This window comes from Anser brachyrhynchus, assembly GCF_964034855.1.
Source record: "Anser brachyrhynchus genome assembly, chromosome: 6".
Taxonomy (NCBI): Eukaryota; Metazoa; Chordata; class Aves; order Anseriformes; family Anatidae; genus Anser; species Anser brachyrhynchus.
Genome location: NC_137700.1, coordinates 21,035,192 through 21,059,914, shown reverse-complemented (window position 1 = coordinate 21,059,914; position 24,723 = coordinate 21,035,192). Strand labels below are relative to the sequence as shown.

At 44.8% G+C, this 24,723-nt stretch overlaps 1 protein-coding gene across 20 annotated transcripts in view; it reads right to left on the bottom strand.

The window, feature by feature from the left end:
• Positions 1 to 24,519, bottom strand: part of LOC308197640 (uncharacterized protein) — a 628,187-nt gene extending 603,668 nt beyond the window's left edge. For 18 of the 20 annotated variants that reach the window (XR_013953160.1, XR_013953161.1, XR_013953162.1 and 15 more), the window contains exons 1-2: positions 23,684 to 24,519; positions 10,039 to 10,189 (exon numbers count right to left, since the gene is read on the bottom strand). The gene's annotated coding sequence lies outside the window, so the exon portion shown is untranslated. The other 2 variants (XR_013953178.1, XR_013953179.1) reach the window with 2 other exon arrangements.
• Between the last annotated feature and the right edge of the window lie 204 nt (positions 24,520 to 24,723).

The following is a 24,723-nucleotide window of genomic DNA, read 5'->3' as shown; positions in this document are numbered from 1 at the left end:
GCGCTGACCAGATTCCTCTGCTTGCTGCCTCCTTGCAAAAGACTGAGACACCCCGGTGAGCGCGCTGTACATCTAACAGACAGCTTGAACATTTTTATATCGGCGAAGGAAACAATGTCTCTCCCTATTATTTTAGCCAAGCTGTGCTCTGCTGGGCCTGGTGCTGTAAGGAGAGAACTCTAAAGAGACAGTAGGCAGGCAGAAGAGGAAACTTGCAATCAAGCTGAATTGGATGTTAATTACAGGCACAGTTTTAATAACACATTGTTTAACAGCATGAAACAAGAGCCAATGCCAAATGGCTTTAAGCAGTGAGGACTCCAGAAAATAACCTTATGCATTCACCTTGATACAATTCGGTAACGTAGCCCTGAATTGCCATTTCTGATCTTTGCTGATCTGAATTTGTGCTAGGTAGAAATCACAATCTAACCACTTTCTAGTTAAGTTAGAGACAAACATGACAAAGCAAAGAGGGACACAAACTTTTACTACATGGCCCAGTATCCTACGCTGCCCAATACTACAGTACTTGTGTTAAAAAGCTATTAGTGGCAACCTTGTGTACAGACCGTGCCAAGTCAGAAAACTGCATTTTCATTTCTGACACCCATAATTCTTTTTACTTCCTTGAGGAAGAGCTTAAGTTCTCTCCCCTACGTGCTTTCCTTATTAGCTCACTCCTGTTATCTTTCAGTTAGATGCCTCCGCTTACCAATTCCCTGAGCATTCCTACTATTACTTGTTTTATTCACTTTCCATAGGATCATACTCTTAAAGCCATATTTGTTTTTTAATTTGCAGTGTTATTTTAATACGTTTGCATCTCTGCTACACTTTCTCCTTGATGACACATCCATCCTCCTCCTCTCAACACCTGCCCCAACTCCAAGAGATCTCAAGCCAGAGGGGCAGGAGTGTTGTGCGAAGGGACCACAGTGACTGAGGCCGCCTTAAAGGGAAGGAAATCAACGTCTCTGCAGCGCTGAGAAGTATCACACTAGTTATAGTCGCCCAGTGCAAAGCAATTGGATTTCCCCTGCTGAGCAGCTGCTACTACATTTGCTTTACTGCAGCCTTTTGTGGCCAGTGCCTCCCCGTGAGGAGCTGCACAAGACCACGTTACTGGTGGCGTAAGGAGGGAGCACGTGCTAAGGGAGGGCTGCAGGCTCAGGGTTTTGCTCAATTTCAGCAACAGAGCACAGAGCATTAGCCACATCGAGCCTGTGCAATACGATCAGAGGCATCCAGCAACTGGAGCTGGGGAGAAAGCCGCTGAAATTCCCCACAAAGTGTTCACTAGCAGAGTGAGAGGAGTACCAATCAACCCTAAAAGCAGTAATGACTGCCCCCCAGGTGTCAAAAGCAGGAGTGATTTCCTCCATTATAGGTTTATTCCATTGTATTGCTTTCCCATATCTCCCGTGAAGGCCGGGTCACACTGTGCTAATTGCTGGGCAGAAATCTCAGCGAGGAAATGCAGTCCCTCTTCCAAACAAGTCCTATTCTCGATTGATTCAAGCAGTACTGAAACCCTATAGTTACCCACACCACCTGTCCAGGGGTTGGCCAGTTCCATAATATCACTTGGAAAGTGTTAGCACTGAAGTATACAGAATACTGCCATGATTTTCATGAAATAAGTGGCCTTATCAAGTCAGAAGTCTCAGAATGACCCTGCTATCTTCTGGCTTTATGTTGTTACCCAAGGTCTGATTTGTCAAGGATAAAAACATCACGGCTGCTATATTCCCCTGCAAGCAGAGGCCTTGGGGAAAAAAACTTCTGAAAATGCAGAAAAAGCAAGAAAAATGAAATCATTTCCCATGCAAACGTTCTTTTTCCTTTAGAAGAAAGTGATGTTGTTTTGCAGATATCTTCTTTTATGAAGCAGGCAGAAGACCCATTCGATAATCTTCAAGACAGTAAGAGACAGCAGCAGCTGTCTTTTTTGACGCAAGGCAAAAATTCAGTAGGGATGGAATTAATCTGCTGCTATGACAGTCTACGTCTGCTCCTTGGAAGAAAGGCAACAAATGAAAAGTCAAAAGGAAAGGAACTTTCTGTTTACGAGGCAAGTCTTCTTACAGCCTTCTCTCCAGAGGACAGCAGGTACAACACCTGGGCTTAAAACCCACTCTGAAACCTGGGCAACTTGTACTGAACAGGACCATTTAGGGCATAGATGCAGATGCCGTTTTGATCCCGAGCTCATAGCTGCATTAAGAGCAGCCATCTGAAGGTGTTTGCAAGGAATCAGAACAAAGAAATAAGGTGGAGGAGGTAGGATGGAGTCAGAGGATCAGAGGCTGCTTGTCTCAAGCAAGCTCCCTGCTGATGATTAACCCTGCACAAACCAAAAAATTTTGGCCACACAGGAAGAGATGATAAAAGGCAGGTGATTGCAGAGGAGTTAGAGAAGAAGCAATAGGATTAAGAAGCTTATATATCCAGAGGACACAAGTGACCCACAGGTTGCCTGCTTGAATGACAGGTAAGATAGCAGCACTGTCGGCTGTGCCAGGGAGCAGGAGGGAGGTTCGGGTGGTCAGCCTTATCTGTGTCAAATGTAATCCGACAGGGAAGTGTCCGAGGAGAAACATCAACGGCAGAGATGGGTAAACCAGGGGAGGAGGACAGGCAAGAAACGGAGAAGTGCAAATAATCCCTTCTCTGGAGGTCAGAAGAAGCCACAGTATCTATTCCTCTATCCTCACCCCCAGAAACATTTTCCTGACACCTACCCTTAGTGGCTCTTTCTGTAGCACTAACTCACTCTTCTCTCAAAAGCCACTTCCCATGCCTTGTCCCTGTGCTCCTGCCCTCTTATGTGTTCAGGATGGGCTGGCCAGCTCTGCTGACGAGCACAGGCACCCACACCATTTTGTGATGCCTGCAAGCCACACAAGTGAGTCCAAACTGTGCTCTGACTGCAGCTTTGCACTAAATAAGAAAAGCTACACCCAAAAAAGCTGTTTCACAACTCCACGAGGAGCTTCCAGTTGCCACAAGGCAACAGGGACAATACAGTCCCGCTAACGTCACAGCATCTTGCAGCCTTTGGCTCCTCTCATCACTAATTTGTGTACTGAGCCCAGTGTCATTAAGATAGCTTTTTAGCTTGATTTTCTTTATATTAAATGATGTGAAACGATCTAGTGATATGAAATCACAGTGCATCTACAGATCTGTGCTGAAACTATCATCCTACATCCTATTGCATCGCAGTAATTGGATTAGCACAGCCTCCAAAGAGTCACTCAAACAGTGCAGTGGAATTTCCACTTGTAACACAACTGCGATGACATTGGAACAGGATGTCCATACATCTGCATTGAAATTGGACTGATACAATAATCACCATTCATCAAGTCATTTACACTAAGTATCCATAGCCTTGCACAGAAAAAATTACCACTGAACTCCAGGGCCATACTGCTTTATAAAGCCATTTTTCATTTTGTGGTCCTTTAAAGCTTGTATTTATTCCCTCACCGTAATCTCACATGGAAATCTGGACAGAACTGTTAAGGACAGAAATCATGTCTTCAGTTCAACTAGCAAGGAAATGTATGTAGCAAAATAATCATAACAAAGCCACTACATTTCTCACCTGCTCATTATAATTTCACCTTTTATCTCTCTCAACACCTCCAAGCTCTATCTCCTACACTGTTAGCCTCCAAGAAGCCTTCAATAGTGTTTAAGTCAATTTATAACAAGGAGCTGGGGAAGAAAACAGATCTATGAAGCATTTGATATGGTATGTTTGGTAACTTGTGCTGTTCATTTACCTAAAAATTCCACTTAAAAAATCTTAAGCCGCAGCAGCAGCACATGCTGACCCCTGCATTGGAAATATGCAACATGCAGCTTTTTGGGATAATAATGTGCTATGAGCAAGTGCATCAGACTCCAAAGTGTCATTAGCAGATGGGAAGCATCTTAAGGGCAGTCATCTAGGCAAACTCAAACAGATGATTGCTCTGAACTGCCAAAAGAATTAATTCTGAGTTAAGCTCACCCGCTGCAGCACTGCCACCCCAGTCATGCAGCTACAGCAGGTGCTCGGTGGGTTCCAGACAGGCATCCAAGTGCTGTGGCTCTAAGGCAGTGGGTCTGGACACAGCCCCAGTTGAGATGGGTTGGCAAAAACAATCCTCTTTGTGGCCTGAGAGCAAGCTCTGGCACCTTCAGAGACCACAGAAGTGGGCTAGAAGGAGCCAGGCAGCACCAGGAAGTCCTCCTTTACCTGTCACAGCTTGCTCTGTATTACCACAGGGTGGGCAACAAGCTCCAATATGAGAAAAAGCAATGAGAGATTGCTGGTGGAGAGAAAGGGAAATCTGGGGATTCCCTGCTTGTGGGTGCTGCCAGGTACAGCCAGACTGCAGATCACAGCCGTTAAATCAGGGACTACACAGCTATATCCAGCTAACGCCAAAAACCATGACAGTCACACCTAGGCTAACACATTCATCACTTTGAACAATGATTTCCCTTAATTTCTTCGCTAGCACCCAGTTCTAGTGCTATTTACAAAAACCTGTAGTCAAATGAATCATTACCTAAGCGACAGAAAGGGAAGTGCAAGCCAGCGCTCCTGGATTGGATTCCCAGCCCTGTCACTGCCTCGCTGCACGACTCCCAGCAGTCAATAAATCTAGCGGTGCTTTAATCATCCATAAAGTGGATATATTCTTCACTTAGCTTCACTGTCACCCAACAAAGTCAGTTAATATTCAAAAAGTACTTTAAGACTCACAGATAATAGGATAGACTTCGAGTGGTCTCATTTGAGTCTTTAAGCTGGAATCCTACCAGTTTTTCCAGAATAACAAACACTGTCCTACCTGATCAGGACTAAACCCAATATAGATTAAGAGCCTTAAACACTGCCAAAGGAATTAGCAGGAGCGACACAAGCACTCTGATGCCCGTGTGGATATGGAGCACCACCTAGTGTCACACAGAGCCCCTGTTTCTGTTCCCATGTCCCTTCAGAGCAGCACCACTCCTCTTCTATGTCATGGTAACAGCTACAAAGACAGATAAGAACCTGACCATTTCAGGTGCTCGGCCAACACATATAAAGTGTCTTTCTTGACTGTATCTTACTGAATGGAAATATTTTCAAGGGCAAAGTTGCTAGGTTACTTTGTTTGGCACAGAAATATGTTTGGCACTGATACGGGTTTTGAGCGACTCCAATCAGAACACAATTACAGATTTGCAAGGGGTTTTCTGCTCCTCCTCTAAACATACATGCCCAAATGCACCCACCATGAACGCTGAAGAAAGGAAACAAGAGGCATGCACACATGGCTGAGGGGCTGTGATCTCACTGGCATGGCTGACAGGGAGCTGATGAGTCAGGATCAAAAGGAGGGCAGAGGGAATGGCTTTAAACTAAAAGAGAGGAGACTGAGGTTAGGTATCAGGAAAAAATTCTTTACTCTGAGAGCGGTGAGGCCCTGTCCCAGGCTGCCCAGAGGAGCTGTGGGTGCCCCATCCCTGGCAGTGCCCAAGGCCAGGCTGGATGGGGCTGGGGGCAGGGGGGGCTTTAAGGGCCCTTCCAACCCAAACCGTGCTGTGACTGATTCTATATGCTAAAACAGGAAAAAAAAATAACATTAATAGAAGGGGTCTAATATGACAACACACCAGGGCAGCACTTCAGGAGAAGGGCTAATACCTCCACAGCGCCTGTTGAGGGCCGTGTAGAAGAAGCAGCACATCACACCCTGGGGGCAGCTCTGTCCCCAAGGTGCTGATGGCAGCACCAGCTTCTTCCTGCAGTAGGAAAGGCAGGTGCCTGGCCTGCTGGCACCAGGCACAGAGTTGAAATAGTGCTGGTGTGTTCACATCCATCCTTCCTAGAGCAAGGACGGCTGCCCATTTCCCCCTGGTGCTTGCAAGGCAATGGGAAGCGTATGGTGGGGACAAGTGAGGGCTCCCAAGTGCCCTAACAGATAGAAGCAACAGAAGTCAGCAGAAGCAGCAGGAGGAAGAAAGCAAGAAGTTATTCAACAGCTCTCACAGTCTCAAAGCTAAGATACTAAAGGACTGAAAACCTTCAGCTGTCAAAAAGGTTATCTAAGTTATCAATCAACGAGTGACTTGATTACAGCGTGTATGTACTTTGCAAGAAAATACTGGGTACTAAGTTAATCTACGAGAAAGTCTGACAATCAATACATAAGAGCTGAAAACAGATTTAAAGTCAGGCAACATATTTTAAAACAACCTTAGCAATTAGGCACTGGGGCCAGGGGGGAACTGTCCAAGGAATTGCTATGTTCTCTGCCTCTGTGGCCTAAACCAACAAATTATTTCCTTTTAATATGCTTTTGTCCAACATTCATCCCTGAGGCTCAGAGCAGACGGTACCTGGGTTAAACGCAGGGCCCTCTGCTCATGCAACAGGACGGTGGGGTGAACTGGGAGCTCCCCCTGTAGCAGCACCAATCAATCCCCAAAATCGTTAGCCAGGCTAACAGCGAAGTGCCAGTTTGCTCTTCACCTGGTGACTTGCTTCTTAACTCTATGGCCCAGAAAACGCTCCCGAAGCACCCCCGGCACCTCGGCCATCTCTCCTGACTGCCATCCCCTCTGCTCCAGCTCGGGCAGTACTTCTGCTGAGCTAACCACAAAATACTTTGAGGAAAGCAAGCTGAAACAGACACAGTTTGCCTCTTGAGATAAAGAAAATTGTATATTGTTCAGTTGAAGCACAATGTTAATAAGCTCAGCATGTTCAATTTGACGAGGATTTTCAATTGGCGTTTCATGTTGTTTTAATAGAGCCCCTTCTTTCATACAGATCACAAAAATTAGTGTTCGTCGGGAATCTGTGCTTCCAGGGAGATCATAACTTCTATTTTTCTATTTTATTTTCTTTTAAACAGGCTCTGATAAAAGCTAGCCAAACGTGAAGAGACAGTACCCAGGGTCTGCTGGCATGCCGCAGCAACTATATGCACCCTTCTTGTGCTCAGACAGACGCATGGTACCTGTTTGACACAAGTACCATCTTTTCCAAGCCAGCCTCTTGATGTGTCCCATTAGCAGCGTCAAAGCGCCTGTCCCTATCACTGCCACCCCTTCACCGACTAATTTTTGTCGGGCATCAGCTTTATTTGGGGACCTAGCTGCACGCTCCTTGCCATGCAGAGCTCCCAATTACCTGAGCAGAGCCCACAAGCGGCACAACCGCAGCAAGACGGAGCTCCAGCCATGCATGGAGCCTGACCACAGGGCAATGAAATGAAACACACCCAGCAGATCAGCGTCGTTCCTCAGAGACGCTGCTTTGCCACACATCCACACAGCTCACAGCCGCCCTCAAGGCGTTCAGCAGCTGTAGCCAAGGCAACTTGCTTCCGCCACGCCGTCCTCTGCCCAAAACTGTTTGGTCAATTCAGACACAGTTTTCAAAAGCTGGGGTAAGCAACAGCACAGACAGGAGTACTAACTTGTCCTGTTCATCCATGTCTGAGATGCACTTCAGATCATCCACGTGCCTATAAAGGGTTGTAGAAGTGGCAACGTGGGGAATCAGGGAGATCATCCTGTACATGTGCACAGAGCAGGGAAAGCAGGATGTGGGAGTAAAAACCCCAGATCTTTCTACCTGAGACTCCTTCTACTGCCACCACAGAAAGAAACTACAAGAATGGGACTGCCTGCCGTCCCCACCTACAAAGCCAGGCATATAAGTATTATTTTCAATAATATTCATGAAAATACTCACTGAAGAAAAAATCCAGTGAGCTGTGGTGCACAACAGTGCTACAGCCTCAAGTTTTACCTTTCAGCACTCCAGCAAGAGAAATTGTTTATAAAACCCAGTCTGCTCTGAGAGCAGGATCCTCAATTCATGAGATGAGATCAAATGTCAACAGGTTCTACAAGAAAGGATCCTACAAATGAAAGCTCTCAGTCTTAATGCCAGAAGCAGCAAATAAATATTTAGTCCTCAATGTCAGATGAAACAAAGAAGTGAAAAAATAGTCAGCGACTCTTGCTCCAGGCTCCGTAACGCATTTGGCTCTTGAATTCCTTCTCTACTTTTTTTTAACCCAGCAGACGCATAATATTCTTCAAACAGGACAATTTTTAGCATGTTGTAATGAATTTGGATGTTCTGATTCAAGCTCAGAAAGCATCTTATTTGCATGTGCATTTCGGTTAATAGTCAAATATTAATCATTTTGCCTCTATACCACACTAAGGACTAAAAGGAAAAACAAAAAACTTGTCATGAATTGATAACATGTCAGAGATGTTTATGAGCAGAACAGGCACAAGGATGGTTTGAATCAGCAAACTGTCTTGCATTGAGTCCCTAATACAAAGTATTAAAAAATACGCATTTTTCTGGATCAGATCACAACACTCAGTAAATTGCTAGGCTCTGTCTATATGAATGGATGACACATGTCAAGGCCAACGACAAATTCATCTGATGATCTTAAAGCCATGTTTAAGTCAAGGCCACTGAAACTTTTGCCGCTTAAGTGTATAGATACCTGAGATAATCCTTTTTAAGTCAATGTGCTTAAATTTAGGCTTATAACTTACATGCTTAACTGGATCAAAGGATAATTATAAAAATTATAAAAAGAAACTCTTCAGTTTGTTTAATTTAAGATCATTCTCTGTGATAGGAATGCTAATGGTGGAAAAAGCCAGTAAAAGGGATTTAAAATATCATAAACTGTCTCTCTTTTTAATTAGATGTTTTGTTTGTTTGTTTTTTTCCATTGAACAGGTATCCTTTGGTGGTACTCCTTTGCTTCTTCCTCATACTCTTTGTTGAAAGTGAAGTTAAATGTGTTTAACTGTAAGATGCTTTATATTCTTTGTTTTCTGGTGAAAAAACATATTTCCATTTACCATTCACTGAATTTTTGGGTAGATCTGTGTGGTGCCAGGAGTTGGACTCGATGATCCTTGTGGGTCCCTTCCAACTCGGGATATGCTATGATTCTATGATTTCTGAATTTATGAGGTAGGCTCAGCAAGAGCTAGTGATCAATGAAATTAAGTGCAACTGGGTAAGAGGCACTGCACTGTACAGAAGTATACAAAAAGGCAACACTGCTCAAAGATTACAGAAATGTGCTGTGATAACATTGCCGAATAGCATGGACTTGGGTGCACTGGAGCTGGAGGGTACAGACTATTTTCGGAAAAAGGCTGAGATCTCTGACACAGAGTAAAGTGGCACACAGAAAAATGGCTTTCTTGGGCAACTTAGGGGTTTGTTTTTTTTTTTAAAGGCTCATCTTCAAAGCAGCGATGACTCAACGGACCTGATCTCAAGACAGTTCATGCCATTTTATTTTGACACAGTAACATTGCAACACATTGCCTGCTGTCTTACTAGCCTTAGTTGCACATTGTTTGGATACACACAGCACTGCTGAAATACGAAATCGGAATCTGGCCAGCTCAGAACTGACTGGCATTTATATGTTCTCGTTACTGCTCTAGTCATTTAGGGGTATTCTCATTATCATGCCCTGTCTGGTAGGAAACACAGTTTAATTTGCTTGTTTTAAGGCAGATAAGCAAAAATTAGCATTTCAAGAGATTCATAATGAGGCCATACATGTTTCAGGTAAGGTATAATAAGGACAGAAGCATCCATGACACACACGTGTGGCTCCTGAGCATGAAGCCAATGCAAACTCGCAGCCTGGTAATGGCCCTTCCAGGGAGGGCGTGCTTCAAATACACAAACATGCCAAGTGCTCCTGCACCAAGTCGCAGCACTAAAGAAGAGGAGCACACGTGCACAGCATGTATTTTGAGGTAGCAGGGCATCCCTCAAAACACACTTAAAAACACTCGAGCCAGAAACACAAGGTCCCACTGCCACGAGCACAAGCACACAGCTCTTTCTGCAGCAGCACCACCTGCAGCATGGTCCTTCCGGCACCTTAACTCAGGAATTTGTCCGAGATCTGCAAGGGCCACGTTTTCCCGAGAGCACCTGAGTTAAACTTGTGGAAGAGCCTACATGGTACTCACCCAGGCAGCTCCCCAGCTCACATGAGCTCTATAATAAGACTTCCTGATCTCATTTCAGCCGTTTTTTAAAGCGGGTCCCAATCTTCTGGAGGCATGCAGCTGCATACGACTCACACTTCCTATTTTCAGGAGCAACAGCAAACCAAGATAACTACAAAAAAAGTGAACAAAACATGGATTTTAGGAAACAAGAAGATAAACCTAGTTACAAGCCTTTCAGTTTCAGGAAACCAGATGTTTTTGTCGCAGCTTGGAATAGATGAGAAGCATTGAAAGTTTTTTGACACTCCTGAAATTCAGAGTTTGAATGTTAGTACAATATAAGGAGGTTCTGGCCTCCCAACACAGCCTGTAACAAAGTTTATAAACCCAATGCAAATAAGCTGCCCTATTGGTTTTCTACTTAAATTCCACGTGTAGAACACTGATCTACTCACGTTAGGAGGGAACATTTGAACAGAGCAATACACCTGAGATAGCCCACCAGCACAATGGTAAGAGGATAAAATCCTGCATTTCAGGACATCCTTTTAAAATTCAGTCCTTGCCACCAAGGCCAAGGGCCAGCTACAATCCCAACACAACATCTGAAAATGTGATTCTGCCAAAAACAGCAGAAGTCAATACTTCTAAAAGGTTCGTACTGGGTCCCCTTCACAGTGTTAGCTGTGTTAATTCCCACTTACTGCTTCCGAACACACTATGGCATTTTGGTGTGCGGTGACAACACAGAATTAGGAAGTTCTGTGTTTTGTGGCTCACATTAGAGGCCGTTCCTGAAGCAGGATGTGAAAACAGCTTCTTCTTTGAGGTCTCCTCCATGGACACATGCTTCACATATGGTCCTCACCAACGCCGGGATCCGCACTGCTCCTTCAGTGCCACACAATAGCTCCCCTGGCTACAGAGCACAGCTGTGGGCACAAGCTCCCTGCTCAGCAGGCTACTGTAGCTCCTTCTGGAGGGCTGGAAGCCCATTCCCAGGACGCGTGGCAGGAACACGCTGGCTGCCAGGCTCGTTTGGTCTCACACCTCACCTGAAAGTCACAGGGCCTGCACACGGCTCTCATGAGCATGTACCACACTACAGCAAGCTCCAGGTAGAGGTTAACGAAGCCCATTCCATTTTTGGGGGGGATGTCCACGAAGATGCAAAGCTTAGTTGACTTCAGGGTAGACCAAATGACAGATGAGCTACTAAAAAAAAATAGGTATCTTGAAGTGCTATCAGCTTGAATACCACTATCTACACGTAACTAACCTGGGCTTGTGCTTTTCAAAAATTGTTTTTATTTGCTTTACCAACATGAAAGGTAAAAGCATAAAATACTCTCGCTACTTCATCTTCATAGCAGGATAATCAATGCTTGCTCATTATTACAGGGCAGGTGAGAAACCAGGAAAAAAATGTTGTCTGCCACGTCCTGCCACTGACATTTAATTGATTTCTAAACAATCTCTGATCAGTCTGGAGGGATGATCATTTACAGAAGTAAATTTCAAGCACTGCATTTCCCTGCCCCGGCCTAGCTAAAAAGCAACCTCATAGTCATAACAGAAAAGACCTTTGACAGGTTGAGCATCCTGATTTATTTTTTTTGTTTTGTTGCTCAATGAAGCTTTAGGACATGTAAGTAATTAAACACTAAGGCAAAGACAAGTGCTCAGATGTAGCCCTGGCATAAGAGATGAAACCCATTTAATTTCTAAAGGAGAAACAGACCTGTTGCTCATAGAACTGCGTTTACAGATCCTGCTATCAGAAGTTGTACAAGAATGAACTCTCAGAGCAACACTATTCTTCCACTGATGTTCTCAGAGCTTTTTTTAAGTAGTTCTTTGGATTCTCCCAACCTGGTTGTCATTTTGAGAGGCTGTACTCAAGATCAGAGCAGCACTTCTCTTTCCAAAGTTACTTAACTTCTTGTGTCTATCCAAATATTTCACTGGCCCCTACCTTCGAGTACCTCATTAAATACTTCATTGTAATTATTCTTTCATCAAGACTTCTCTGAAAATGCTTCTTTAATTAATGTATGAGAGTCTGTAGGCTCAATGCTACTGGCACAAGAGATGCACGAAGGTACAGACAGCGTTACAATGCAAACATACCCCGATAAAATACACCGCAGAAGCAGCAGCCATAATATGCACCTGAGTTTTAAGGAACAATCTAAGATTGTCTGCAGGATAATGTCTTAGGATTCTTCTTCTTCCAACAAGCAATTTCTTTCTTAAAAACCCGAAGTCAGCCTCAGCAGCCACAACAGCAGTCACTCCACATCTGTTACTGCCTGCTTTAGGAGCCAAATGACCCTAAAGGCAAGATCCAGGCTGCAACACTCCCAGGATCCTAAACGTTCAAACCCAACAGGTCCCCAGAGGCAAGCAAAGGCTGAGCATGCCAGGACGTAGGCACTGCTTTTCCTTCAGCACAACGGGAAGCCTGGAACTGTTGCTCACGGGAAGCTCAGGGACACAAGCAGCCAGAGTTGTCCCATGTCCCCAAAGGTGGCTGGGCCCCTGGGCATGCTTATACACAGCACAGAGGTGGCTCAGAAGTTCCTGCTTAACAGGATCCGGAGAACAAAGCCTTTGCTCTGCAAAATCTCCATACATACCCTCATAATCACAGGAGTATAGGGTCTATCTTCCACCTGGCCATCCTTTTTGCCTCTTAAGGGTAGCAGGTGACGCAGCCCTTAGATGCTGTTTCTCTGAAACTCACTCACCAACCCTACTTCACTCCAACAGGGTTTTTCATTGTGACTTTTGCCAGGTCACTTTGTGGAACTGATCTAAACCAAGATTATTCTGATAGTTTATTTCTGATAGAGTGTATATATCCAGCAGCTGCAACACTAAAAATCACTATGGCTTTCCTATGGGATTTAAGGATTAAGTATCTGAACAGCTCCAAGGACAACACGTATCTTGGAAAGACATTTGAAGGATACGCTCACTTTTGTAGGAAGCAGCCTGAGAGCTACATTTACATGCTTGGAAAACTCACCACAAAAATCCAGACTGACCACTATCATCTTTGTTTGTGGGCACAGACCTGCGCCAAAGGGCAGAACATCGTGCTCGTGGATCTGGAAGCAGATAGATACTCATTTGGGCAATCCCACAAACCAAATAACTATCTTGAGCACTGGGACTCGGGTGTGATATAACATCTTCTGCTAGGCATACATCTCACGCAACGCCGTTCGGGAAGCACTTTCACTGCGCTGGTACTGCTGCTGAGAGACTCAGATTTATAATAAGTGCCAGTTAGAGGTAACACCAATTTTGCTTCTCTCCAAAGGGCCACTCCATAATTCTGAAGTGAATCATCTCTCTGCACTTTATGTGCAAACAGGATCCCACAACACTAGCAATGGATATGTGCAACGGCTCACTTGGAAAGAGTTAAGAGTACTACTTTAGCTGGTTTTGTTAACCGAGGGAAATGGATCTCTCTGCTATGAGCATGACAGGCTGAAAAAATTACTGAAATAAGGCAGCAGCTACTGACAAACCTATTCCAGACCATCACAGCCTGATTAATACCTTTCAGCTTGTATTTAATTCCAGATAACTCTAAGGCTACCTGGTAAAGGCTTGGTATAAACATGCCTTGAGGTCACTGTTGTGAGCAATGCAATGATCTCAAGTTATACCACAGAAACCTCATTACCCCTCCACAACATCCTATGTTCAATATGAGCCAGTCTGGGATTTCATTTTCTTTAGACCAAAAAATCTTCTAGGGAGTCCTTCAGGCCTTACAGAGATTATCCTTCGTCGTTTTATTGATAACAAGTAAACATTCAGTCTCTAAAAAAAATTTATTTCCTATTAGTGGTATTATAGGAACCGGGCATGCGGGTAGAGCTACCATGGGCAGCACAAGGACACGCTCTGCGGTGACAGAGACATCTCCAGGTTACCAGGCTTTGGCTGCAGCTCCTTACCTGTGCACAGGCTGTCAGTGACCACCCCGAGTAAAAACAGCTACACATGAAAACAACCTGCCCCTAAATTCATTACTTAGATAATCTTTAAGGTCCCTTCCAACCCAAACCATTCCATGATACTAGGACAAAAACACCCCAGCTCATGGCAAAGGCTTTTTCCAGGCAGAGAGGGACCCAGATGGCCATCACAAATAGGCTCCAGGGCACCAATTTCACAGCAAGCCAGCAAAAGCACCTCTACTTGGAGTTAAGATCATGGCTTGTTTAAGTGAATCACGCCCACATCCTTCAGGAATAACGCCCTGCACACGTTCAGCACTGTTTGTGGTGTTCATAAAGCAGTTCAGAAAACTTGTGTGTAATCCTCCTCGGTCTGCAGAGCAACACCAGTGATTTCCACGCTTGTACTAATGGCTTAAAAGCCAAGTGCCCACCACCTAAATGAAAACAGCTTGATTCAGGCACTGAAGACATAACCTTGCTGTGATGTTCAAACTACGAGTCTTAAAATAGTCCCATTGCTTTTGGTTATGGTTTGCTTGCACAGACTGCTGCCCACATTTCCATGCGGATTAAGAAAAGGCAGAAAGACAACAGGAAAAAAAAAACAAGCCCCCAGAAGGACACAGCACACGGCCTTTCCTTAACACACTGCCACGCAGACTGACTCAGAGCGAGGAGGTGAGGCCCACAAGGGCAGGCACAGAACTGCCCTTTCCTACTAATCAGCCCCAGGTGCCCTGACAGCTCCAGCACCATCCTTGCACATCTGCCAGGCCATTCACAGAAAGGTGGAAATGAAAAACTGCACCGAGTGCTTGCCTGAATGGCACTGGGGGGGAAAAAAACAAACAAACAAAAAAAAACCTCTTCTCTCCCACTCACAGAGCTCCAAATCTTTGCTTTCCTTCCCTTCCCACTAGGCAGGGTACCTCTCCACCCACTGTCACCCCCTGCACCACAGACTTCACCGGGGGATTTCCTTACAGCTTCACTGCTGATGCTCACTTTTCTACTGCTCCCCGCTTCCCAGCTCGTCCCCAGCCCTGAAAATAGCGGGCAGCTCCACCACCTCCCCACTCTGCTCCCTCTCTACAAAGGGAATTTTTGCTTTTTTGTGTTCTCACATCTCCCCCACTGACCTTTCCTGCCCATCTCTTAGTTAAGACGGCACTCACGTTCCAAGGCACAAAATCTGCCGAATGAACATGAGAAGAGTCAAGAGGCAAAATTAGTAGCTTTATTCTGGAAATAACACTGTTATAGAAAACTCCCAGAGCACTCAGGCCCTCAGGCTACATTTCCTAGCAATATTTCCTACAGTAGCTGTCAGAAAGGCTGATCTGCACTTTACAGACAGCCTGCTCTGCTGTACAGAAAGACCCCCACAGTAAAATGGCTTTTAAACCTCAGGATCCCACAGCAGGAAAGGGCTGGTAACAACCAGCAGATGACAACTAGGTGAGCATCCTGGGTCTTAGCACAAGGAGCTGCACTTGTTTTTTCTGGGCCCATTTTGTCTCCTCCAAGCTGGAGAACAATACCATGTGGGTCTTGGGACAGTACACACCTCACAGGGGCTGAGGAATCACTGGCACACCCACCTGCACAGCTCTCGCACAAGTCAGGACCTCTGCACGTGCTGGTCCCAGGTGAGGAAGCTCCATCCAGACAGCCTCAGGGCCTGGCCACGGACGTACAGCTTCCCAGAGAAGATGCCATCCCATTCCAAAGGCAGCATTATTTTCAAGTTAAAGTTCTCTACTTGAAGCAACTCCGGTTTCAGTTTTCTTTTCACCACAGCACATAAGCTTGCTTGGTTCTTTACTCACAACTGATTATATTTTCCTGCTTTAAAATTTTGGTTTTTAAAAAAAACACACTTCTGATGAGGTAGCCAGCTTTCTTTTGTCTATAGCGTAAAAGTCTCTAGGTTTAGTTGTGTCAGTACATGGCTGTAGAGATATAGGCTTGAACTGAACAGACTCCTATCTCTTTTACACTTATCTAGCAATTAGCAGATCTGAAACTGTTAAAACCAGCATCTTTAGTGACTGAGCCTTTCCCCACCTGCACTCATCCTCAGGACACCGCAGCACAGCTGAGTTCAGGAGTTAGAGCTGTAGTCATCCATCAGGCACCCGTTAGCACAGCCCCAGCCCTTACTGCAGACACCCAGGCTGGCTCACAAACACTCTGCTAGACACCACGCCACCAACAAGCCTCTTCCAAATTTCTGCAGCCGCTGTTCTTCCCTCTCCCTCCGCACAGCAGGTTGCTTTTCAAAAACCAATTCTTTATATGCAGAACACCGCTGCCAGCTCATTCACAAGCAGCACCAAAGGGTGTCACCTGCATCTTATCTTCTACAGCTTCCCTGTGCATTTTAAGGTTATTTGTTCCTATGGCAAGTACCTGCAGTCCCTAGCCAAGGTCCTGAATGAATGCACATTCTCCAGCAGGCTGGCCCCTATACACAGGAACTAAACAAAAAGGCAGAGGATGAAAGGAGAAAAACAGAGGTGCGAGGTCAACAGCAAAGCCGCGGACAAAGCCCACCTCTCTTGAGTCAGGCACGAGTGCCTTTATCAGCACCACACTCCTTGGCCTTGTGAATCAAAGGACTCTCTGGACTGTGTGCCTTACTTGGGGAATTTACTTGTTTCTCTACTCCATCCTGCCGCTATTCGCGCCTTGCTGACCTCTTCCTATCCCTCGTTTCAAAACGAGCTCAATTCTCATGGTACTAAAGCCCTCCTCCCTCTACCCAATTTCCTTCTACAAGGTGAGTTACCTCTCGCCTCTTACTCCTAGATCTTTCAGAAGGTACTGCTAGAATCTTTCAGGAGGCCTTGCATTTCACCATTTCCCTCCCAGCAATTTTATTTTAACACTGCAGTTTAATTTCATATTGAACACTGGAATAGTTTATGACAGAGTTAATAAAACAAAAAATAAAACAAATATTCACAATAAAATCTGTAAGTAATATTTGAAAGCTTACGGAAGGTTTCAGATACCTTACCAGCGCCTGCATGTCTGGGAACCAGTATTCAGGAACAGTCCTGCCCAGGACCAGTCACAGAAGGTCCCTGAAACTCTCAGCCCCGTACCAACAAACCTTCCCCAGGTTTGGGAAGGAGCACGTAACATGGCTTGTGCTGCTGCCATACCTCATCCTATTTTCCAATCAATCTACCCCTGCCTCCTGGGGTACCCGAGAGCCTTTTGGAGCAGGCTGTGAATGGCGATGCGTTATTTCCTGTGACACCACTGGGATCTCTTCTCTGAAACCACATGCTAGGGGTCATTGGCAAACTTACCACCACAGATGCAAGACAAATTCCTCCAGGGATAGGGGCCTTGCAGCCTCCTGGGCAAGCAGAAGTGTCAGACATCACCAGTCACCTTCACCAGCCTTGCCTTTTTTTTTTTTTTAAACATACATATAGCTTGAGTCAGACCCCTTTCACATTCCAACACGAGCACAAGGATTTTTCAAAGAGCTTTCTCCTGTTTTGTTCTTGACTCATGACTACAACACAACTCATTTCCCCAATATGACGAAAAACCACCAGTTAGCGATAGGAAATGCACCAAGGCAACAGTGAGAGGAGGTCTCAAAGGTGTGCCAGCATCAGGGAGACCTCAGTGGCAATGACCACACCTGCACAGTGCACGATGAGGCTCCAGTGGCCAGACCTGCCACCCACAGGGTTTTTACCGTCACAGATTTGAAAAGGTTCCTACCTTTGCAGTTATTTTTCTGAAAAACAAAAGTCGAGAGAAAGTGAACTGGAACTAATCGCAAGTTGTAACAGATTTGAAATGAGAGAATTTAATCCTTGCAGATTCATAATCTTATGAAGCTCATCTTTCAGGGAACAATTTTAAAAGTTATACAGGATCTATACCTTCATTTCCTGTTTTAAAGATTCAGCTAGCCGGCTGCTTCAACGCAGATCTGCTGTACAATAGACACTGAAACACTAAGGGGGAAAAAAAGTGATGAGTAATTTTACTGAGCTACATTTTACAATCTAATTTTGTTAGCATCAAGCAAACAGATACCCATGCTCACAACCCATACAGCTAACAGCAACTTATTGTAAAATATAATTTTGCATGACCTAATTATAAAGCTGTTTGCACAGATTAACTCAAATATATGATCTTCACATCTACAATGCTTGTCTTACTTCGTAAGCTTTTAACACCATTATCTTTCATGCTACCATCTGACAACGCTTTCTGCTGCTGTTATATTAACTAGAAGCACTGCTATTTATTTTTGGGGAGCATATACAGTCACCTTTATTTGTCTTCATATCCTCAGGAAGAAAGCAAAGGTGGGAAGTCTTAGCTTAATAGTACTGCCCGACCTAATTCTAAATACTAGGAATAGCCACACAGATAAAGCTAACCTTACTTGCTTCAGAGAAAGTCTGTGTACATAAGATAACCTGCAGAGTTTTTAAAGCTTTTAAAAAGTTTTTTCTTGGCCTTTAGTTGCAAAACCCAGTTCAGCTGATGCCACCAAGTAGAGCCACAGAACACAGACAGGTTTCAGTGTAAGCACTTTAAATGCAGCAACCCCTGTTTAGGCAGGACCTCCAAGTGGACTCTCCCTTGCACAAAGTCACGGTTGGACAGAAACTTTTAAGGCTTTTTCTTTAGTTCTGGTTACTTCTCAACAGTACTTTGCAGGGACTGGACAGCAATATTCACTACCTCCTAGACGATGATAAATAAGACTGCCCAAGTGTTTCCATCAAGCACATACAGCTGTCTTTCAAAGTGACAACACGTTTCTCCTCGTGCAGTAATTACCAAGACATGCCTTTGCTGCTGGGCAAAGCTGAGTATATCACTCCAGCTATTGCCTCCAGCAGCAAACCAGAACCTTTCACAGATCATCGCTGCTGTTCCCAGGACAGGACCGTGACTCTGCTCACTGCTTCCCCACCGCACACCTGCCTGAACTGCACTAGGATGTGTGCATCCCCCCCAGAAACATACAAATGCATTCTGTATGCCACACACACCCGTGGTAGAGACAGGTTTACCTAATGGACAACGGGCCTAACGCTGCAGTTAAGATTGTTTTGAGAGAGGTTTATTCCAGCTGTCTCACACAAGATATACTTTGCACTTACTGGTTTGTTCCTCAGCTACTCTCCTCTGCAAAAGAACACTTCTCATATTGTCGGCACAATCAATACGGCTATTTATAGACTTGTATAAACACAAGTGTCCAGGTTTCTAGGAATTGCACGCAGCAATATCGTAAGCTTTTGTCTGCCCCCCAGGAGACAGACCAACTTAATATTGGGATTCAGCACAGGGAATGAAGCTAGGAAAGCTGCTCTTCCACATTAAAGAGTCTTAAAAGCAACAGCAGCTACGAACAGCCCACTCAGCCGTCTTTGCCAGGAGATGCAAACCCTAGCCCACAATTCAGGCTGAAGATGTGAGGAGCAGTCACCCTTTTGTTGGGTGTAGAGGCCAGCATCGAGCTGCCATACAAGCAGGCAGCAGCAAGACTGAGGTTTTAAAACACCTGTAGAGTCCCTAACAGCAGTGCTGTTCTGATGGCAATCTGCAGATTGGAGCTTCTCTTACCCCACATCCTCTCTGGGGAAGGAAGGGGAAAAAATCCCAGCTCCTGAGGCACCCACACACCCCACAGACACGCATGGAGACAGCACAGGGAGCCCCAGCCACCATCACCACCCCTGGGGATCCCAGGGAAAGAATAGGGAACACTACACCCACAGTGTTGCACTGCGCAGTGCTACTGAACAGAGGGCAGGAATATCTTCTAAAAGCCTTTTCTGTCTTCCTTATTAACTTCCTCTGCATTCTTCCCTATCCTACAGCCTTTGTTGAGGGTAAAACCTCCTTGGTAATTCCCAGGAAAGACGTTTTCTGGCATTTTCTTTTGTCACCTTTGCTTTCTAAACACACATCTGCATTCTTAACCCCCGCTCTGCTTGTCCCTGGACAGCCTGCGTAGCAGAGGGAAGCCACCTCCTCACAAAATTCAATGTGACACCATCTCCTGCAATACAATCAGCTGAGTTCATTTCTGTAACATTACCTGATATACAGGCACAGTCCTGTAAATTAAAAAGTCACCTGTCTCAATCTACAAGAAGTTTCACTTATTTTCACTTGGGGTAACTGGAACAGCTATCTATGTTTTATCTCCAGAAGCTCTTGAACACCCTAGCAAACACGTAGCAAAATAACTCACATTTTATTTGCTAAAATTGTTAAAGCCTAGCAGATTGATCCATCACGGGTCTTCTGCAGACACTTTACATCATGCTTACGTGAATTGTTTCTTCTCTTAAGAAAAGGTTCCTATGGATGCCTTAAGCTACCTCATGAATGAGCAACACCCATCCCAGAATTAACTGCTCTTTAAACTGAGACTGCAGTTGATAATACTACTCTGGGCTACGATATCACAAGCATCCTAGTGATTTTTCACTTCTATAAGACCATAAGAGATGCCAGAATGCACACACAGAAATTAGCCTACACAGAGAGCAAAGCAAGCCTGGTACTTAGAAACACCATTAAAAAAAAATCCCAGAAAGACACAGGTTAAGAGGCTGCACCAAAACTTTCGCTGTCTGCAACGCCCTGTGGTAATAATGCAGCCTCCAATTTCACTGAACTTTGACAAAGACATGCGCCGTTTGCCCTGAGCCCGCCAGCTAACCACTGCGTGTTACATCCCCAGTTCTGGTATTAAGAGCAACGGGGAACATCCTTCCATCTCATTAAATCCTACACATTCATGAGGAGCACAGGTTATTGGAAAACTTGCTGGTCTCTGCGTCTCAGAAAAGATTAGCAATTTTCAAAGTTCCATTCTGTGATGGAACTTGCTGTGGCATATATAATAAGTTTAGCAAGCGCCTTCTATACCCAGCTTCTATTTTTTTCGGTAAAGTTGCATCTCTCCTCCCTGCACTGTGTCCAAGAGGCACAGCTGAGGTCCAGATCTCCTACACCGGGCAACATTTAATCACTCTCTAGCCATAAGATGCTACAGTGACTGCGAAGGAAGAAAACAAGAATCAACATATGAAATATTTATATTTTTAAATCCATCCTGGAATCCAAACAGCGTAACTATTTGATACAGGTTGAATCTTTACAATACTGTTCCCCTGAGAAGTACCTACCATCTCCAGGAACTCTTCAATAACAAAGATTTCATTTGAGAAATTTGACATTAACACATTTAACACTTGTTAGGGAGAAGCAAGAAGTAGCTGCATTATCTGGCTTCTGTCACAACACTAGCTGTCTTTTTTTTTTTTTTTTATGAACCAGGAAATGGCCTAAAATCACCCTGAAAGTGTGTCCTGCTTTAAAGCATTTTGAAGAGAATGCAAAAGTCCTTCAGACAATTATGGCACTTCCTTTCAATGCCTGCCTTCCTGAGGTGTGAAAAAGGACACTTCATTAAAGCATCTGGCTGAGAGGCTCTAGTTTAAGTTTAATAAAGGCATGAAGCTAAACCAGGGTTTTTAGACAAAGGGTATCTCTTTAAAAAGAGGTTCTTTGCAGGTGTTTTGAAACACTTTTTGAACTGCCATCTGAGTTTTAATGAGCAGCTACAAGAGTGATATTTGCCAAGTTACAAGCCCAAATGCAATATTTTTTTTAAACAGACTGACCACTAACAAGAAAGCCCGTGCATAATCTACTGAAATGGCAAAAACACGTCATTTTTGGAAGTCGGTGACCTAAACTGGTTATTCACCAACACCACCAACATAAGACAAAATGTCTTTTTGGAATACAACATATTTGTACGTGTATGTTCTCTAAGACATGCAGCAAGGAGAGCGCATTCATGTGCCAAAGGCCAGCAGCAAATAAAGTCTGTAAGGTCTGACACAGAAACTGGTGAAGCACTACTGACATCTAGTGCTACACAGCTGTTTGTTATCATTAAACTGGTGCTCTGCAAAAGCAGCTAGTTCAGTTTCAGCCCCAAAATTAAGTCAAAACTAGACCTGAGATAATGACAGAAGGAAATTTAAAGATTTTTTTAAGAACCAAAGGCCAGTGCTTTTTTTTTTTCCCTCCTCCCTCTCCTTTACCTCCATCTTAGCACAGACCAGAGGCCACATTTCATATTCACGCACTGTGAAGGCAGTATAGTGCCCACTAATATTGGGAAAGGTTTTCTTCTGTGATACCTTGACTCACATGACAGTGTTTGAGCATGACAGGTCAGGAGGACAGCAGCTGCTCCCAACCCTGAGCCCTAACTTTACCTGAGCTTGACCATCTTCAGCCTTAGGTAAAAAGCAACAGCCAGGGAGAAAAGAGTCTGGAAGTGCAGTCAAAGCCTCACAAGAGATCATCACTAGGAACTGAGCCCTTGACCTGCTCAAGTCAGTGGCATCGCTCCCACTGTGGCAGCTGGGTAGAGTTTCACTCCAGGACTTCAAACTAGATCTGCATTTGGATAAAGGCTAGCATTGCTGACAGGATATGATGCGATAAGCTCCAGGTTCAACCTTTTTGACAACTTCATTTTTGTAACAGGAAAAAAAAAAAAAGCAATCACCACCACCAACCGGCCCTTCCCCCATAAAAGAAAAACCCCTTGCACATGTAAAAGCCCATCATGTAATACTTTTTTTTTTTAAACAGTCTTGCATCTCCAGCATCCTTGCTAGCCCTGCTCCTGCTTGCTGTGCAGTGGGGTAACAATCAGTGGCTTACAAGCACCAAACTATAGCTGTCCTTATACCACCATCAAGGTTGCATTTCCAGAACAACTCAAAGCCTTGAAAACTTGTTTGCCTTAGAAGGAACTTGGGTCTGACTCGGTTCCCCCACCCAAACAAGTTCTCTTCCATGAAGCTTTTGAATAAGCCATCATTTTTGCAGGTGTATCGCTTGGCCCACAGTGACTCATAAAAGACATTGCTATTCCTCCTACAGGTTTTACGTTGCTGCACATCACATATGTGAGACCAGACTGCTGTCTGGGAGCTTCTTTTCCATTTTTTACATTAGAACTGTCACATATGCCACAACTAGACATGTGTCAGAGTGGCACTTGCTCAAATGGAGCAGACTGAAAATATAAGCCACCTTTTCCCAAAGAGAGCACATGCAGACAACCCACAGGGGGAGCCGGAGGGGGTTTAAAGATGGTAGGTACACAGCCTCACTGCCCAAAGGACAGCGAAGACATAGCTTCTCTTCAGCAGCCGCCAGTGCTCACCTGGCACGCTGGCCTCTGTGTGGCTTTGGGCAGTTCCAGGACTGCTTCACACATCCTCAACTTCTGCAGACCTAGGGGCGCAAGACAACCCAAAGATTATGTATTTAGAAGCATATGTTGCCTTCCCCCTCATTAGCTGAGGAGGAAATGAAGTTTTCTGTCACGTAGGCCAAGATCGCCTGTACACATAGCATACAGTATGCTATCTAACATACAAGATGGCGGCTGCTGCTCCCACAGACCTTTCCAGTATCTCAGTGGACATCCCCAGACATGAGGCCAAATACCCTGAGTGGTATCCCAGAGGACCCAAACTGCAGTCCTCCCTTTGTCTCCCCACCCTCAATTATTTTTCCACACAAGAACATGCTTCAGAGGCAGCGAGTGGTTTCAAAGCAGTAAAATTGGGTTTACCCACCTGAACAGAGACAGGCACCAAAGGCTCCCTCACGGCCAGGGGCTCTCCTCAGGGTAGTCCAGGCCCATCTCACCACCCCCCAGGGAGCAGGGCGGCTACACCACGAGGTTAAAGATAAAATAAAATCTGCGCTTGTTTTTGGGGTAAATGGAGCATTAACGAGCTACGCAGCAATGAGGCAGTAATGGCTGCCAGTGCCGGTAATGGCCGCCATCAGCAGTGCCTTGCTCTCCTCAGGGCGCGAAACTGCCTCCAAACAGGTGCTTTCCTTCAAAAAAACCAGCAGCATATTTTACTCAAAAGCTTTTCAGTGAAAATAACTGGTAGTTCACCAGAAGAAATAGCGCGTTTCTTACCACGAGGTTTCCTGTCGGTATTTCTGACCTGGCTCCCCTCAGAAACACCACCAGAGAGCAGGAGGCGGCAAGTCTCGCCCACCCGCCCTCAGCTGAGGAAGCCATACGAACCCCAGGTCAGCCTCCAACGTAGGAAGGGTTTAAACTATGTGTTTTGTTGTTGTTTTTCATTTTCTCCTCCTTTCTTTTCTCCCGTTTGAGCTTGTATGGCTTCTCAGCAGGCCCTCTTCAGAGATTTGTAAACGCTTCAACAATTAAGTCCTCCCAATTTAGAAACATCACACAGAAGAGTGCTGCTTTTTGTTGGCTTTGTCTTTAAACAAAAATCTCAGGGGGCTGGGTCTCAATTTGCCCATCCTGTCACATAATCGGCCTCTTAACGACAGCAATAATACTTAAAAGACCTGAAAAGCCTTTACCAAAAAGAAAATACATAAATCCAGAAAAGACTCCTGCAGCCTGTAATTTGTAGTCTTACTTAACTTACTGTTTCTCTATTCCAGAAAGAGACAGTATTTAGCACAGAAGATAGAGCTGGCCTTAAGCACTGATGAAAACCTCTTGAACACGACCAGCAGAGGCAGGGGTGAGTACAGCTCACAAAGGCTCACTTCACTAACAACATCTGAGGCTTACAAAAAGCAGGGGTAAATCAAGCAGTTCCCTTTCGCATCGCTCACCAGT